Source organism: Dermacentor albipictus, chromosome 1, assembly GCF_038994185.2.
Source record: "Dermacentor albipictus isolate Rhodes 1998 colony chromosome 1, USDA_Dalb.pri_finalv2, whole genome shotgun sequence".
NCBI classification, from domain to species: domain Eukaryota; kingdom Metazoa; phylum Arthropoda; class Arachnida; order Ixodida; family Ixodidae; genus Dermacentor; species Dermacentor albipictus.
In genome coordinates, this window is record NC_091821.1 from 213,835,668 (window position 1) to 213,849,161 (window position 13,494).

Below are 13,494 nucleotides of genomic sequence, written 5' to 3' on the forward strand. Positions count from 1 at the left end.
ACCACCCTTTCGCTGTGGGTGATGTTCTTGCTTTTGAGTCACTCCTGTATTTTTTCTTTCTTCCAAGCTGTTGTCGGCTATTTCTCTTCTCGCCGGGAATGGTAAGGTGCATTGCCCAAAACAATGACGCTACCAGCAGGCAACTTCTGCAAAACGTCATTAAACCATCCCTCGAAGTGATTGCTGTCCATTTCTTCGTGGTAGTCGCTTGTTTTTATGGCCTTGGAATATATCTAAGCTGCCGTCGACGAAGCCATCCTCGCTGCCAATGTGCGTCACAATCAGGCACAGGCCTTTTCCAGAAGGTTCTTGTAGACCCGTCGACAGGCCATTTGCTCGAGCGTATAGGTGTCCGCGCTTCTGCACCACGATGTCTGTCCACACGATCGACCCAGTGTGTACCGCCGTCACCCATGTCTCATCCAGGAAAAAGATCTTTCGGCCTTCTGCCCATAGCGCTCCACGTCACGAAGGTAGAGATTCCGCCATTCTGCAATGTCATCCCGGTCGATCAGCAGCGAATTGCGGCTCCTCTTCTCGTGCTTGAATTAGATCTCGACAAGCAGGCGACGCACAGTGCACCGCTTCAGTGATGGGAGATCCATTGTTGCGTGTGTCGAGGTGTGTGAGGCTGGCAGGAGGTCTGGACCCCACTTCACGCAGAGTCAGAGACGAGGAGAGCTTTCTCGGTGAAGAATTCTTTATACAATGTTTACATGTTGTCGTCGTTATCAGGAGAGAGACCAACAGAGCAGCTGCAAGCTGCTTAAATAACACCCCTCAGTCCACAGATTCCCCAGACAGTCCCTAAGGACGAAACAAGGTCAAGAGAGAGAGAGGGTCTGGGTAGCCTCCGTGGTCCTAACGCCGCTCTCAGTGGCCGGCACTTTCTCAAACCGCGCTGTGGCGTCAGGCCGATCTGGCGGTCAATCAGAATGGTGCGTCAGGGAAGTTTTATGGCCCGCATAGGACAAAGGGAACCAACTGTAAGGCACAGGGTCGAAACACAGCCCTCCTTTGGAAACCGTCCCAAACACAGTGGGAGTTGTTCGTGGTGCGGGCGCTGCCGAACAAAGGCGGGAGGGGGCTGCATTGCTGCCGGCACGGGGAGGGGCCGAATAGCAGTCCGTGATCCGGTGGCCGCATCCGTCGTGGACGCCGTGCAGTTGCGGGAAACCCGAGCCGTGCACGTAGTCGTGTACCCGGACCATGCGGGGATGAATGTTGCACACCATAGCACTGGCCTTCCATCAGACAAATCCCAGGGCAAAAACATAACACCATATACGCTTTGAGAACTCGTTAGTGATCTTCTCGACCGTCGGTATCTCGTTGCGGCGAAAGAAATTGTGCACACGACCTCGGTGCGCACAATGTGTCATACTTTGTGCTGCGTCTTCTTTTCTCCGCATTTTGTGGGTGCTTTTGCGAGGGCATCAACAGTTTGCCACCCGAAATATGCGAAGCTTTGACCTCCCTCCTCACCTTGAACACTGCTTTCGCTGACACCGAGCATCTTGAGTTTGTAATGGTTGCGATAAATGCATTGCTTTATATAAGTACTTGTTCAATAGCAACTGATTCATTTCAAGCTCGGAACAGGAGTAGTAAATGTGCCGTGTACATGCAAAGAAGCGCAAAAGCCAAAGCTGCTCTTTCTACTTTTGTCACTTGCAATGAAGCTAAAGAGCAGACGACGGGCAGCGTTGTGGATGGCAAGGGGTTATTTTTCGGTCGCGATCCGGCATGTGCTGTAGCACATGAGAGCTCTACTAAACCAGTTATCAAATACAGAAGTCTTTATTTATACCTAAAACTGCGCGTTTCAGGAGCACAATTTTTTTAGTGGAATTATTTTAGTCACGGAGGCAATCGGACATCGCGCTTTGGTCATCTGGGCGGGGCCTCCCATTTTTTCTAAAGTTGTATCCGACTATAGTCGTTCCTTCTGTGTCCGCATTCTTTAAGTTCTTCTGCTACAATCCTCGAATTATATATTGACCATACCAGTTGTGTTGTAATCTTCATGCTTTGTTACATGCATATGGCTTGCTATCAAAAAATGCAAATTGTCAAGAATCAAAATGAAGTATCTAGTTTTCACACATTATATGCTTATCATGCTGTGTCACTGGTGTTGGCACTAACAGTGTGTACTCAGACACTAACAAGAAACAAGCAGCTGAATTTCTTGCACATGCAAGGCGCTCATATCTCTCAGTATAAGAATGTATACTTTGCTTAATCTAGAAATACGCCTCAGGATTTCCGCTGTTTACACTAATGTCGATATGACAAAAATGAAGAGTGCCCGAAATTTGCGTTCATGAGAACAGTGCACACGCGCGTCCACATTTCACGACAGCGCGCATGTACTCATGTAACTTTTAAGCTGTTCCTTATATTGCCCTCACCGATTATAAACACCTTCGTAGCACAGAAATAACTTCTGAAAAACACACAAGATACGTGAACGAGGCAGAAAGGGCCGGAACCAAAACTCGCCCGCAAAGCTTATGCACTGTTCACTTGAGAACATATGCATATTGCATAATACGAACACTTATACACCTAGCACCACTGCGACACATTGCACGTACATATCACAGTACACTTACGCTTCGTAAAAGTAAGAACCCTAGCGCTCGAACGTTATGTACGTGTTCGCGGTCACCAATGCGCATCGCAGCCCGCAAAACAGCTCAAACGAAGCTAGACACAAACAGCACATTACGAATGACTGCGATGAGGCAATAATGAAGCTCATCGCTACACATCGTGCCATCGCTTCTGAAACACAAGCCAGTACTGCACAAACTTGCAATCTTCGTATCGATGAAGCGCGCACACACACCTACGAACACCATATGCTGAGGAGGGCGATCGCAATCTTTTCATTTTGCCGCGTACCGAACTAGTGTCATGCTTAGAATGTAGGTGTATACGATGGGCTTCGCGTTTGTAATGCACATGCAAAAAACGGCAAAACACACGAAATCGGCGGCTCCATAACTTCCGACCCTCCCGTAAACACAACACACATCCGTCTGTTTCCTTTGGCGATCGCACGGACTGAGGAGGTCAGGAAGAGTACAGCTGCTTGTTGTGTTAGACAAATAGCTTTGCAGGTGCTGAATAGCTCTTGCAGTGATCACAATAAATCACACAAAAAACAAACTGCCGCGGCAGCCTAGCGGTCTAGGCCTCGCGCTCCGCTTCGCTTCGAACCAGCGCCATGTTTATGCGGCCGCCGCACGGAGGCGAAAGTTCACGACCGCCTCTCGTGACGTCACGTCGGCCATTACTGGCGAACCGCTCGCTTGCGGTGCGGCGTGCGGCCATGGGCGGTTTGAGCGTAAATCGGCCCTAAGGGCCGATTTACGCTCAAACCGCCCATCGCCGCACGCCGCACCGCATGCATGCGGATCGTGAAAAACGGGCGGTCGTCGCGATCGGTCACAAAATTGCATTTATGCTGAAACCGCATGTGTGCGTTGCGGTTCGCATGCGCCCTCTGGTTGTCGAAATAGGTAACCAGCAACTGGCAACATGCATCAGCGAGTTGGCAGCCTCGAGTGCTGGCTTTCAGCAATATTTCGCATCGTGCCAAGATATTGTTATTGCGTTTGCTGTAGTATTAGTTATTTTTATATTATTTAGCTCGAGCGGTTTGAATGCGCCTGCATCCGCACTTCGGTTTGGGGACGCGACGTCTGTTGAAAGCTGGCAAACATTCGGCAGTGCGCAGAGCAACACTGTTCAAAGTCGGCAACTATCGCCAACAGCAGACGACACTAGCATATTTTTGTCGATGTAAGTTGAAGTTTCCGCATCATGGTGAGAACGCGACTCCTGCACTGTCACATTCATTGCTGCATGTGTGGCATTGACGTGGTGACCCACCTTTGGAACACTGTGCAGTCGTCTTACCTGTGCCGCCTTTTTGTTATTTGTTTACTGCTACCGCATAATGTTGCGACAACATTATGCGGTAATGTTGCGACAACATTATGCGACGGTTGTGTACGGCGCGCTGGCGCACTTTTTATAGCTGTGCTAGCGAGAGCTTGTGTTCTGGACAAGCGACGCATCATCGCTCCTCGGCTGGACGAAGCACCAGCGCGGAGAAACGGGAAGCGACCCCATCCCGAGTGGAGTTCTGAGAATCCTCCGTCGCCCTCAGCGTCTCGGCTACTGGACAGGGACCGAGAGTTTGCCCTCTCGAACACATGCAGCTCTCGCCTGCGTCTTTTGAAGAAAATAAACGCAGTCTGTTTTCTGCCACCAACCGATGCGCACTCCTTTCACGGATGGGGCCAGACCCCGTACGTAACACTGGCGATGAGGCAGGAGTTGCGAAGCGGATCTATAAGTTTTCGAAGTTAAGGCCATGGCTACAGGACGAATGCACGGCGCTGTCGAGCCTTTCTCGGGCAAATCATGGGAATCGTGGGTCCAGCGCCTCGACTTTTATTTCGTGGCGAGCGACGTCAGCGAAGAAGCGGGCACTTCTCCTCACGCTTTGTGGAGCCGACACTTTCGAACACCGTGTGCGCGCTGATAGCGCCGAAGATATCCGGCAGAAGTCAACTTCAATGATTTAGTGACACTTCTTAGGCGGCACTTCGACACCAGGACATCCGCGCGTTAGAGCCGGTACGTGTTTCAAAGACCCGACCAACGGCCAGACGAGTCGATCAGCAGCTACGCTGCGGCCCTTGGAACCTTGACAGCCGACTGCAACTTCGGAGCGCTGCCTTCGGCTACAGTATCGACGACGTCACCTGACACCCAAACGACCGCTTCAGCGGCGAACCCAACTATGCCGCCCCAAGATGTGATGCTGCGGGACAGGTTCGTCCGCGGCGTGTGGGACGAACATCTTTCGCAGACACTGTTCGCAGAAAAAGCCTGACATTTCAATGCACTGTGGACTTACCTTGTCAGCGGAAAGTGCGTCAAGGCATCAGCGAGATATCAAAGGAGTGGCAAACTCGGGGGAAATTAACAGGACGTCGCAAATCAAGCCAGGAGGCAAGCATACATCAGCGTGACATTGTTATCGATGCGACGTACGGCTTGCACGACCCTGAAACATGCAAATTCAAGACAGCCGAGTGCCGTTTCTGCTCCAAGGAAGGTCATGTCGAGCATGCCTGCATCTCAAAGAAAAAGAAAAACACGGAACCACGCTCCGACAACTAGCAGCTACGGGCACACAGTGTCAAACCACCACCTGTCAGCAAATCCTGCTGCAAGCTGCACACAGATAGTACACACTGCCTCAAGTTCCTCGTGGACTTGATAGTGGAGGGAAAGCCAGTCCAGTTTGAGGTGGACACAGGTACGGCATGCTCCCTGATAAGCGAGGACACGGACTACAGAAGGTGGAAGAAAAACACTCCGTGGCTTTTATGCGAGCCGCTCGATTTGTGCTCATGGTCAGGTAAACAATTACACATCCTGGGCTCCGCACAAGTTCATGTGATGTTGAGATGAAAGGACTATCTGCTGCCATTGTTGGTTATGAAGGGCACTGGGTGCAACCTCCTAGGAAGAGATTGGTTTTTGGCACTTCAAATTCAGGTGAAGGGGATCACCCACGTTGGAGAGCCATCACTAGAAATTACAGAGGTTGTGGGATGACACCCAGATGTCTTCAAGGAACACATTGGAAGCTATACAGGTCCTTTAGTTCACCTGGAACTAGAAGACGGTGCAACATCAATGGTTTGCAAGGCTCGTCCGATTTCAGTGGCGCTGCAGGCGCTTCTGGAAGATAAGCTTGACCATCTACAGCACCAAAGCATCCTAAAACCAACGCAGCATACCAAATGGGCAACCCCATTGGTACTTGTTCAGAAGACCGACGGTACACTCAATGTCTGTGGTGACTACAGGCGTATTGTTAATACTGTTACTGTTAAGGCAGCAGTGAAGAAGGCATCTTACCCGCTACCAACCACAGATGAAGTGTTTGCAAACCTACATGGTGGAACCCTCTTCTCAATGTTGGATCTTTATCAAGCATATCTACTACTGAAAGTTGATGAAGAAACAGCAGCACAGCTCACAGTGAGCACCAAACGACTATTCGGGGTGGAATGCCTCCCGTTCTGAATTTCCGCTGCACCAGCTATCTTCCAGTGCCTGAGGGAGACAAAGATACGTGGAATTTCAGGGGTGAGTGTTCACCTTGACGACATCATTGTCAATGGGAATAGTGCAAATAAGCACGCACAGCATCTGAATCAGGTTCTGTCGAGACTGAGAAAGGCTTACGCCTCAAGAAAGAAAAGTGCAGGTTCGGAATTACGACAGTTTAGTTTCTGGGACATCGAATTGATAGGAGTGGTGTTTGCAACACCGAGAAAAAGGTTGAGGCTATACTTCAAGCACTCAAACCATCTGACAATTAAGACATCCTTAAGGGCTTTTCTGGGCCTTATTTCATTTGACGACTGCATTTTGGAGAACAGAGCAATGATCGTGGTGGAATTGTATAGGCTCCTAGAGAAAAACACGCCCTGGAAATGGAAGAGCAAGCATCAAGTCAATTTCGAGGCACTTAAGGAGATGATTCGTGCATCTACAGTACTCACTCACTACGACGGGACGAAGCCCCTTCTTTTGTCTGTGGACGCATCGCCGTACGGCTTTGATGCCGTCCTCGCTCGGGAAGATGCTATTTGCCGAGAGGCGCCCATTGCATTCAGTTCATGAACACTGGGAAGTGCCAAAAAGAGCTACTTCCAGCTCAACAAAGAAAGTGCAGCAGTAATCTACAGCATCAGTCATTTTCATAAGTACATAGCTGGCCGGCATGTGACCATAACAGATCACCAGGCATTGATTGGAATCGTGAGTGAAACAAAGCAAGCGCCCCAGGTCTTTTCATCAAGGATTACGCGATGGTGCCTTAAACTAGCAAAGTACGATTACAAGTTGCTGTACAGGCCTGGCCTACTGCACCAAAATGCGGACACTCTAAGCAGACTTCCACTACCGGCACAAGTTGAACCTTATCCCCCAAGAGATGTGCTCATGTTGGCTACCATGCTCAGCTTCGAGCTTTCACCGCATCAACAAGCACGAATGACTCGAATGAGTCCTGTCCCAAGTGCTGGAGGCTGTTTCAAACGGTGAAGTTCATAAACTGCCAAAAGAGCAGTTTTCATCGTGCCGGAAACTGGAGACTGAGCTTTCAGCGCAGGAAGGGTGCCTTGTTAGAGGCTCCTGGATGGTAACTCCAAAACAAAGGCGAGAAACTACCTTCTTCAACTCGCACCTGCAAACCACCATATAATTGTGGTCATGAAGGCATGTGCACGAAGGTACTTTTGTTAGGCATGCATTTGACGCAGATATCGAACGGCTCGCTAGAAACTGTGCAACTTGTTGTCAACACCAAAGGGCACCAGCCAGTGCACCAGTGCCCAAATAGGAACGCACCAGAACGCCTTGGGACACAGCTCATGCAGACTTCGTTGGTCCCATAGAAGGCAGAATGCTGGCTAATTGTTGTGGACACATACAGTAAATTGTTGGAAGTGTGCTCCATGCATAATTACACAGTCTGCCACATTGATTGAGGAACTCTGGAACCTTTTTGCAGCTTTTGGGCTCCCAAAAAAGCTTGCGACTGATAACGGGCCATCCTTCGTTTCAGTAGAAGTTGAGAGCTTCCTAAAGAAGAATGGGGTGACCCATGTAACAAGCACACCGTACCATCCTACAACAAATGGCCAAGCAGAAAGGATGGCTTTCGAAACAAAATGAGCATTAGCCAAAAACAAGGACGGAACATTCGTGTGTAGGCTGGCCCACTTTTTCTAGAGCAACACACCACCATCTGCACATCAAAGGGTGAAATGCCAGCTGCACTGGGGTTTGGGCGTGAGCTGGATACAGCTCTCACTTGCATCCAGCCCCAAGCAAAAGCGAACAAAATCCATACCAACTGCAACAGGAATACAAAGTCGAGAGTACTCACTGTCGGACAAGCAGTTTTCTTTCGAAACTTTGGAGGGAATCCGATCTGGACAGAGGGAACGGTTTTGGAAAAGCTAGGCCACAGATCGTGGCTCATTAAAGGCCCCAACAGGTTAGTGCGACGACAATGCGACCACATCAAGCCCGGTGTTTTGAGATACCCCACAGAAGATTTGGTGACACAGGATAAGGGCTGTACACTAACCGCAAGCAGTGTCCCGCTCCCATTTATGCTTGGGATAAAAGCAGATAACTCCACGTCAACAGAGGCCACTCTCTCAGGAATGCTGAAGCCTTCGCAATCATCGGTGACCAAACCAGAGATTGGCACTGCCCCTGAGACCGTGCCAAACACAACTGCAGAGCCATGCCTGCAGTGGGAACGACACCCTCAGGATCACCACGGCGACTCCATCTGAGAAGGGAGGAAAATGTGTACAAGCGATGCACCACCACTCCTCGGCTGGAGAAGGCACCAGTGCAGACGAAACAGGAAGCGACCCCGCCCCGAGTCGAGTTCCAAGGATTCTCCATCACCCCCAGCGTCTCGGCCACTAGACAGGGACCGAGAGTTTGCCCCGTCAAACACATGCGGCTCTCATCTGCATCTCTTGTAGAAAATAAACTCGGTCTGTTTTCTGCCACCAACCACTGTGCATTCCTTTCATGGATGGGGCCAGACCCTGTACATAACAGCTTGGAAGAACGCGCATACACGAGCATACAGGTGTATCTAAGCCAATGAGCAAGGGATCTGTCACAGCAACAGCTTAGCCTGCTGAAGCGCCGCAGCATTATCTATTAACATACTCCTATACAGATGGTTCTATTATCACGGAATACAGCTGTGTTGATTGACAAGCCACTTCGTCACCGAGCACGCATGTGAATCATCAACAGTGGCTTGTTGATTTAGTTTCACTTTGCTGCTGAGGTCTCTTTAGTAGCTGTCAAGTTAATAGTGAGCCTACAATTGCTTACATGATGTAATATGGCATCGCACTTCTGAACAATGATGTAACACCGAATGAACGTACAGGAGCGCACAGAGCTAGCATTTGTTCATTCTATGTTATGTCATTATTTCAAATTGCACTGCCATGTTAAGTCATGACTAAACTACAAGCCATCAGTACGTCTTGAGCAATTGATTACAATTATGACATACATAAAAGTGATATGTACATATCACAGTTACTTCTTCAGCCAGAGATGCTTGTCAGATATGTTTTCAACAGAAGAATGCTTGCATGAAAACAAATATTAATTCATATTGCTGAAAAGACACCCCATTTAGGCGTGAATTCACCTAATGTTTACATTTCTTGTTGGTGCTAAAAATGTCCCTGCCAATAGAAGTAGTGTTATGTCATTCATGCCTTAAGATATGACAGAGGTTTAGAGGGCACACAAGGCAGCAATTCCCATGCATAAAGGCCTGAGTGGCCAACCTGCTGCCCGTTCACTATTTATCCATACCTCTATCAGCATTTAAACAATGTACAGCCTGTGGTCAAAGTGAATACAAGCATGCTTGCTCTCTCAGCAATGGCGACAATCAAGGATGATTGCCTTGAGACCGTTTGCTGCTGTCAACATCATTTTTGCATGCATTCTCTTTTTATTCTTTTCCCTAGATAAAAAAGAAGCTTGCACAGTCGGTGAGCTATAGCAAAGTAATGTTATTTGATAGCGTTGGGCATGGCCCTAATCTCATTCATGTAGGGACAACCTAGCTAGCTAATGCACAGCCACATTAAAAAGAAAGAGAAGTGCGTAGGCTAACAAACAGGTGCACAGTACGTGTACTTCACCTCAAAGCAAAGCAAGATTATCAAGCGAATATAGAGATCTAGATTAAGGGGACGCAAGCATTGAGGCCCCCTAGTACTTCGAGCCTCAACGATTGTATCCCCCTGATCTAAAACTCTCTAATAAGCTTTGCAATGAGTGCAGTGATCTTGCATGCGAAATGGTTGACGTAGTAAGTCGTTTTATATTTGCCTTTCTGAATCAGTAACAGCTTAAACAGGTACATGACAATGAAATGAAATGCTGGCTCATATGGTGCACAAGACACAAGTAGGGGAGAACATTTGCCATGCCTGCTGTAACACCAATAATAATATGCAGTAGCTTGTAGGCAATGAATGCATGTTGATTGTGTCAGGGCAACTTGCACCTACACCTAATGAAAGAACAGAATGTCTGCATTGTAGACATTAGTTAATTAGCAGCATGTGTGCAGCAGCACAAGAAAGTAAGGGAATGTTTGTTGCCATGTTTTGCTTTCATAACCGACAGACAGTTTTTTGGGTGGAGCTTTATGATGAATTCATATTATGTTCTATGTAAATCTGTAATGTGGGCATGTTCTATTATCCAATCACTTCATAAGTAGTCAAATGAATGCAGGCAGCCCCATAAACACTGTGAAATGGAACGCAGAAATCTCCAGTTAAGAAGCCATAGTGACTCACTCTGTGCTGAACATAAAATAGAAAAAATGCGTAGTGGCAAATTGGGTGCACATTCTCATCTGCCATACAAATCTATATATTACAAGTAATCTTTCACTCATTCTCGTATTGCTTACAGTTGCATGAACCTTACTGCAGCATCCTCTGTGGAGTAAAATAATCTTGCCAGTCACAGCTACTTGTTCACTCTATTAACATATACTAGCCCCCAGGCTCTCCTGTATTCCTTCATGCATGCTACAATAGCATGGCTGTGCTCAATCACCTCTTTCCATTCCACTGAAATAAAGATGGCATATATTTGTTACCAAAATATGCTCTAAAGCATAACTGTTTATCATTCTTTAAGCCTCTGAGAAGTTAGGATGGATGTTCAGCCTTGCTGTTGTGGCATTTCATAGGTTCTAACCCACCGTCATATTTCTAAACAAGCAATGATGAAATTATATAATCAAGCCATACCATTAGTACAACTGAGGTATTGCTTTCCCAGGGAGTCTCACTGCCACCTCACCAATTTCGTAAATAATTAGACATGTTGACAACCTCGACATGTTGAAGTTACCTTCACAGCCTGTGTTTTAACCCGACAAATAAACCAGATTAACCAAACAGCCCTTACATCACTCTCTTATGCACTTGATATACTAACTAGCACATGGCATTATAGTCGTATTAATATCTGTTTCTATGTTTGGTGAATTGCACAAATCATTTTTGTCGCCCTTACAGCCTAGCTGATGCGGTCTTTCTTTATAACAATTAAGCAACAACCTTACTTGGTGCATTGCTGTGAAAACTATAACTAGCTTCACAGTAGCACTGCACATGTACCCTCAGACCACATCATAGACATGCTTCTGTACGTACTAGAGGCTGGCCACAATCAGCATAATTTGGAAATCTAGATGAACAGGGTGCAAATTCATGTGTATCAAATAAATGTCTGTTCCATTGAGAGGCTGTGTGTATGCGATATAGTTATCAGTTCACTATACTTATGGCAGAAGAACAGAAAACACAGAACAACAAAATCAAGTTCTCTCTGAAAAGCTGCTTTTTGCCACTATTATTAAAGCAAAGTAAGACTTCAGAAAGCACAAATATGGCTTAGAACGACAAAGCTGAGCTAGTCGGTAAGGATTCATTATGCAAAAAAGAGGTGAGGCGTGCAGACAGGAAACAAGAGTAGAGAAGTCCACTTCTCTACTCTTGTGTCCTGTCTGCACGCCTCACCTCCTTTTTACATCACAAATATGGCTTGGGCGCATCTTCGAGCATTGTGAGGTGGGCGAATGTTAATTTTTTTCAAACAGAAATTGAACAAAAATAGTAAATGTCTAATATTGAATAGTGACACGACGACGTGAGTACTTGTAGTAGCAATATTTATTTCCATATATTTAGTTACATCTTAACCAACTAGTGCGAACTAGAGCTAACTATTGGGGACAAAGGATAAGTTTTAAATGCAAGGCTACTAATGTTATATAAAAAAAATACTTGAATGGTGTATCAACAACTTTAGAGCCTCGTTGCAAAGAAGCTTTCCAAGAAATAATGGCTGCTGTATGAAGAGCTTCCAAAAATGCAAAATAAATTGTTTCCAAAAAAACATGAAAGTTGTAGAAAAAACAAACATAATGAAGGGCCAATGTTTTGCAGACACATGTAAAAGAACTTGTTGCAAGGAAAACAGCACAGACTTGTCTCATAAAAGGTAAATCTGCTAGATCGAGATGGGTGGTTGGCTTTAGGCAAAAAAAAGCCTATGGGAAAGTTTTGTGCCAATATGGCTAAAAGATACGTTCGTTACCGTGCTTGTCTTTGGAAGGCTGCATATGCTTGTTCACATGCAAGTACTTGTCACATATTCGTTGTTAAAAAGCTTCCAATTTATATATTGACACAAAAGCCTCCTCTGATCAGGGAAAAAGAATAGTATTGTCATATAGCATACGTAACATTTAGAACATCAGGCTACTATTTTTCACATTACACAAATACTCATGAAAGACAAAGCTGCAAGAAACAGCATAACACTTTGGCATAATCCGTAACTGATTATATCAACGAGTTTCCTATTTCATGAGGCAAAGTTGCATAGGGCAGATGGGATGTGATATCTATGATTCAGAGATGCGTTATTGTATCTGAGAACAAGTATTATACAACTGATCATTGTGGGAACAAAGAAATAACAGGCATTGATTACCAGTATGTCATCATGTCACTTCTATCTGAAAAGTGACTATCACATCAAGTCAAACTTGCATTGAGAATCACGTTTATGTGCCCATATATGTGGGCCCCATGAACCGTTGCTTTAAGTTATGACCAGTGTCATGTCATTCCTGTATGTAAATGTGGTTTTGCACTATACACCTATAAAACTTTTGATCAGCATCCTAGTACATTTCCTTGAATTTGCACCACAGGCTTTCTGTCGCAACACCCTCTTCGCACCCATGATAAATGCTGCAGTCAGTAAAATAGAGCTTTAGATTATTTCCTAAACTGCTTTCATTCCAGCAAGTAGATGCCGAGCAGATGCCGAGCAGATGCTGTGCCGCAAGTGAACATTTATGAGAGCGTTCATACTTGCTGTTTATTAAGGTGGCTGCGAGGTAAATGGAGGGAAAGTGTACAGGTGAAGCAAAGCTCTGCTGTCGCATGCATGTAAACAAAGCTTCTGGTTATGGCGTCAAAACATTTTTTTCGTCAATCCTCCAACAATGGAGCATGTACTGACAGGATGGAAAGCAGACACCGAGCAGACGGTGCGGTGCAATGAAGACACCTTGAGGGGCATTCAGCCTTCCTATTAACTAAGGAGCCCTGCAGCTTCCCCAGTGCGGCAAGGAACTACTGAGATGGAGTACAGCTCACACAACAAATTGTTAGCATGAAAGGTTGGTGTCGTGTTCCAGGGCTTCCGTGAACGAAGAGGCAGATTGAACTTGAAACATGTTTTATTGCATGGCAGCAACTTAACGTGGCAGAATGACAGCCAAGGAATATA

At 46.4% G+C, this 13,494-nt stretch overlaps 1 protein-coding gene and 1 long non-coding RNA gene across 8 annotated transcripts in view; one reads left to right on the forward strand and one right to left on the reverse strand.

Annotated features, from left to right (window-relative positions):
* The window catches only part of LOC135900084 (puratrophin-1-like), a 716,878-nt gene that overhangs the window by 547,916 nt on the left and 155,468 nt on the right, over positions 1 to 13,494 (forward strand). The window lies entirely within an intron of this gene.
* Positions 1 to 13,494, reverse strand: part of LOC139054178 (uncharacterized) — a 28,657-nt gene that overhangs the window by 5,941 nt on the left and 9,222 nt on the right. The gene's annotated exons all lie outside the window — the stretch shown is intronic.